Here is a 6,000-nt window from a genome sequence, read left to right as displayed (position 1 = left end):
GAAGAGCAGGGGTGAGGTAGTGAGGGTGAAGAGCAGGGGTGAGGTAGTCAGTGTGAAGAGCAGGGGTGAGGTAGTGAGGGTGAGGAGCAGGGGTGAGGTAGTCAGTGTGAAGAGCAGGGGTAGGTTTCAGTGGCTCAGTGTTTGTTGGACAGAGCAACTTCTCCCTCCAGTCATTTGTTTCAGTCCTGCAATTGCTTCAAATGGGGCAGCCTGCTCCTTTTTGGTGCTTTTACTAGTCCCAGATTCTTGAAGTCCAGCTCAGAGCTATTTACCCACTGCTTGTAAAAAGTCTTGGCTTTGATGAGATTAATGGTATTTTTAGAAAGGCCCTAAAATGATAACACATTTTAAAGTTCCATCAGAAGCTGGGGTTGCACCTCTTGGTAGAGCAATTGTCTGGCATTCTTGAGGCCCTACATTCAATCCACAGTACTGCAGGAAGAATGGGAGAAAGGAAAAAGTCAACCACCTTGCTTTCTCCAAATAAGCCGGATTTCTGAACGGGGAGGACCCTCAGCAGTGGTTCTTCTGGAAGAAGTCCACAATTTCAATAGTGCCTGTGCCCAAGAAAAATGCAGCCCTATTATGGTCCATAAAATTGCTTCTTAGGATTGGCAAAATGCTTTGTGGAAATGCCAGCATAGGGGCTGGAATTAGAACAAAAGGAGACTGTGGGTTTGCTGGAAAGAGCTGAAGTCTTCGCATATACCATAGCTTGATTTCATCAGGTCGTTTTCTGCAGAAGTTTTAAGCAGGCATGCAGAGCACTCGAAAATAGAACAGGAATCCTATCACCTTCCTTAAAAGACAAGTTCTGAAAGGTTTGTATATTAAAATCAGGAGAACTCCAAGCACCTGTGTAAATGTGTAGCAGCTCTCTGGGATGCACGCTTGTTTTATAACATTATGTTTTACTGGGAGGTGGGGCCTAAGGGGGTTCAGAGGGTAAAGGTGCCTGCTATGCAAGCTGAAACACCTGAGTTTGATCCCCTGTGGGAGGAGAGTGCCAGCTTCACAAAGTTGTCCTCTGACCTCTGAACACATAACACAATGTATGCACCCACACACCTACTTAATGTACACACACAACAATATTAAAAGAAAAAAATTCAAAAGTTTGCTTTGAGTAAAAACCTGAGAAATAAGAATTAGAAAAAGATGGAGGTTCAAGCCACAGCACTCCTTCCAAAACCAAAATGGCTTTCAAGTACAATCAACATAATAGCTCTCTGGTCCCCAGATCCATCTTAATAACTTATAGAATCTTTGTCAAGGGATATCACAGTAATGACTGTATTTACATCTATGTATGGCTTACCCTACCTTCATTTTCACATTATTGATCAAGATGGGGGTGGAGTGAAGAGATGGCTTAGGGGTTAAGAGCACTGGATGCAGTGGGCAGAGGACCACGGTTCAATTCCCAGCACCCACGTGGCAGCTGCCTGTAACTCCAATTCTAGTGACCCCAATGCCATCACACAGACATTCATGCTTTTTTAAAATTTATTTATTCATTCATTATATTTAGGGATGCTGCTAGTCTCTGCCTGCTAAGACTCTGTTCCCTGCTGTAAGACACCAGTAATACTTTTTCATAAGTTGACACTTATTGTCTCCGTGTCACAGTTTATTTCTCTGCTAGATGCTGGCTATGATCACAATGAAGACCCATGGCAAGTCAGAGATGCTGATGCGGTAATCTCCAGAAAATCCACTTGAATGATGAATCTTGACTCTCTCTATTCCTTTCTTCTAGAGCCCCTGGGTTGTTTTCTTGGGGTTTTTATATGGGTTTGGTTTTTGGTTTGGTTTGGTTTTTTTGCTTTTTGAAAGCATGTTTTAGTTATCCTCAGGGTTGCAACCATCTGCTAAGTGAAAGGGTTAAGAAATTTCAGCGCAAATCTCTTAATGTGAAGAACAACTTGTGTGTGTTTGCTTACTGTTCACTTTAGAGCAGGAAAGAAATAGCAAAATGCATACACACAGGCCAAATAAAAACAGATTACCTTTTAATGTTTTTTAATCTTTATTTGTCTGTGTGTGGCACCTCTATAAACATGTATATATGGGAATACCTGGGGAGGTGGGGTCACAAGAAAATCCTCAGGATCAGTTCTCTTCTTCCATCATGACGATTCCAAGGATTGAACTCAGGTGGTCAGACTTGGAGGCAAGCACCTTTATCCACTGAGCCATCCACTGGCCCAAAAGAAATTTCTTTACCTGACATGCATTTTGTAATTTCTATTAAATACATTTAATAGTTGCAAACAGAGGGAGGTTATTCCAAATTTCCCATGCCCATGAATGCTCATGAGATTTTTTGTTGTATAAAATAGATATGGCTTAGCAGTTATTAAAATTGAACTAAAACAGGTTAAGTTCTAGTTTTGTCTGGTGATTCATAGATCCTCAGATAAATGTGTCACCAATTAACCATGCATCATGTTCATCTCTCTGAAGCCAGCAACAAGCTGAACTGTAGTTCTTTCCCTGTGGAAGAGGAAGTGGAAAAGTGTAAGAGTCAGAAGGTAAAGGGGGCTGCTCTGAAATTGTGTCTTCCGGACAGGACATGACTATCACACTCATGAACTCACAGTGGCTGACGTTACCTACACAAGACCTGTACAAGGTCAAGCCAGTCAAAATTCCAGCATGGACAGGGGAGGGGCTCTCCAGCCTCCACCCATGGGGTCTCCCTCTTCCTCAGGGTCCATTGGCCACCAGGATACAAGAACGAAGGGGGCAGAGGCAACATGCAGAGCTTTGCATGGCCTGTGAGTATGGGACACAGCTTCAGTGTTACAGGTCAGCTTTATTCCAGAGTGAGGGAGATGTAAAGCATGGGAACAGCACCTGGGGAATCACCTAATTTGCATCAAACAGCACACTCCTATCATGAGGCTGGGACACAATGCCTTGTTATCATATGGCAGCATGTTCCTATCACAACAGCCAAAGCACAAAGCCTAATTACCGTGTGTGGCAGCAAGGGGAGAGCATCAGCAAGGAGCTGTGTCCAAGGGTCATGCGTGGGATAAGTCAGGCATCCATGCTCAGGGTCAGTCTCCAAATAAGGTCAGAAAGCGAGTAGGAGAGAGAGCTGTCTAGACATGGTGCACTGCAACCTTAGTCCAGCAGGGATCCCCAACACCCACCTTTACTGAGGAGCTATTGGCAGCTGGCAGCCACTGGAGGAGGGAGAAGGAGACTCATTCCTTTTTGAGGGTGTGGCTACTGGTAGATTTCCCATGTTCCAGTGGATGGCCCCACATTGTGCACATATGGGCAGCGCTAACTGAACTTTGTGGGTTATCAGAACAATAAAAATTTAAAAAGACATGAAGCTGGGAGAGTAATGTATTGTAGGATTAAGGAGGAAATGGGATGATTATGGTTCTATTCATTGTGTACATATATTAAATTCTCAAGAATAAGGAAAATTATATTTCAACAATAAAATAAAGTATGATGTTCTCTTAAAGATCTTTTACTATTCAGATTTCATCTGGCAATATGAGAGGAAGTGTTTTGTTTTGTTTTGTTTGTTATGCTGTCTCTTTCTGGGTGACCTATTTGGCTCAGGACGAACAATTTGTGCACATTACAGTTAACACCCAGACCACAAAAAAATACATTTAAACCATTGAAAATGGAGCAATCTGATCCCCCTTAAACATTTCACCATCTGGGCAAATAACACTCCCAGGGCCAAGACTGTTACCTAAGAAAATTTTCGAGTGTGTCACCCGAGCCTGCAAGGCAACAGGTAGATGGATTTTGTGCCAATTAGAAAGCGTTATGATTGGCACGCTTCTGGGAAACTCTAAAACTGCACTTTAATGGAAATGTTGGCTGCTGTCCCCAGTGTACATTATGAGGCCTCTCAGAACTTTAGAATTAGAAGCAACTGAATGGAAGTATTCGTCTGCGGGGAGCTCAGATGGTCAGGTGGTAAGTAACATGAAGAGTTTGGCTAGTGTCTTGGATCTTAATTTGGTGCTTTCTTTTCACGGGTTCCTTCATGTTTCAGTGTATGATGGAACCAGGGACAAACTCAACCTCAGCTCCAGGATTGAGCTACCCCAACAAGAGACAAGCCTGGGGAGCTAAGAAATATTAGGGTCCCCAAAACAGCCAATCCACTGGGCTCCACATTAGAGAGCAATACTGGAATCCTGCTAGCAGGCCAACCCCCAGCCATGGGAGAAAGAAAAATAATACCCAGCTATTCCCACGGAATGGGTGAAACAAGCAGTCTTTTAGGTTCTGGGAGCCTCTAGAACCATTGCCAATATTTTGGATTTGGTCCTACAGTACACACTCTGCCCCAGGCCATTCTTCCCTTGAACTTTGAGACCCAAGTGTATTTTAAGATAAATTGATCCCACATGCTTCATATTCATTTAAACTGAACTCATCAGGGATGTTTTTAAAGAGTGATCCAAGGGCCCTCTGAGCCTGCTTTTGTAAAGCCTCTTGGTGCCTTTTTTCTTAGAAGAAGGAAGCCATATTTAGACAATGGCAACTAAAATGCAAACTCTAGAGACTTGGGTCTGGTTCCAAATGTGGTACCTTGGAAACCAGTGGATTCAGAAACCACAAGACAAAATGTCTCAGCCTTCTGCATCATAAGGAGAGTTGAGCCCATGTTGTGCTAAGTTGGGTCAATGGTTCTGGCCCCTGAATCAGTGCCCACTCTCAGCATCTCTAACTCTGCCCTGTCCCTGACTCCTAAGACCCCCACACAATCAGGGTACCTGGACCAGAGGGTCCTTTCTGGCCTTTGCTCTGCAGAGAGCCTCGCTGAAGGAATTTGTCTTTTTTCTCCAAGCTTCCAAACTGAAGCCTCTATGCCACTCCGGTGGATGTGATTAATGCTACCTGAACCTGACAGAAGACTCACTGTAGGGCATGGTTTGGATGGACTTAGTTCTAGTTAGAGAAAAAATGAACCAGGGCTGTGTTGTAGGAGTGAGACACATTCTGTGGGTAAGAAGACAGGCTGGGGCTGCTCAGATGTGAATGGTCATGCTTTTGCCTCTGCTGGAGAATCTGAAAACTTATGACGGTGGTGGTAGTGTGTGCCTTTAGTTCCAGGACCAGGAGGTAGAGGCAATCAAATCTCTGTAGGTCTGAGGCCAACCTAGTCTACACAGTGAGTTTGAGACCAACCAGGGCAAGAATATGTTTCAAAAATAAATAAACAAACAAAACACACACCAAAAAAATCTGTGAATTACCCACTGGCCTGGGGTTCAGATCTGGGCACCTTAGACGCATTTAAATACATCACTAAGAGGCGGGATAGGAGCCTCCACAGCCTGATCCTACAGATGCGTCTTTGGGTCTCAAGGAGTCCATTTTCTCCCTCTGTAGCCTACTATCCATTCTCGGTATTGGCCATGAAGGCAGTTGTCTAATCTGGTCTCTTCTCTGGGCCTTGTGCTCTTTACCTCTGTCTGGGGAAACCCCAGAGCTCCGGATCAGGAAAGGGATAACAAGATGAAAGTTCTGGAAAACTGCACAGGTGCTGAAGGCAAGGTAGCTAGCACTTGGGCCTCAGTAGCCCGCCTGTCTCTAACAATGCATCTTCAACTCTGCTGTTTATTCTTTTGTAAACAAATTTTGATGCTCAGGCCCTGCCCAGGACCAACAGCATCAGTCTCTAGAGACAGGTCCTACCTAATCAGTTTTCCTTCTACACAGGGCCAAGGACCACTCACTGGTTTGCAGAGATTTGAATACTTCCTGCCATTGCCTCTGCCCTCCACCCTCTGCCCTCTGTCCTCTGCCCTCTGCCCTTAGAGAGCACCCACAACAGACCACACGAGAGAGCAACTATGAAAATATTTGGGGTTGATGCTGACCCTCACTTCTCCACTACCTCCATTTCACAGTCCCCCACCTTTTGCCCCACCTTTGGTTGAGTTATGGAGGAGGTTTCAGTCCCTTGGAGAACTTTCCAAGCCATGGCACAGAATTAAAACCTACCCT

Source organism: Mesocricetus auratus, unplaced genomic scaffold (genome assembly GCF_017639785.1).
Source record: "Mesocricetus auratus isolate SY011 unplaced genomic scaffold, BCM_Maur_2.0 Super-Scaffold_15014, whole genome shotgun sequence".
NCBI lineage: Eukaryota > Metazoa > Chordata > Mammalia > Rodentia > Cricetidae > Mesocricetus > Mesocricetus auratus.
Note: the sequence above shows the minus strand (reverse complement) of the source record.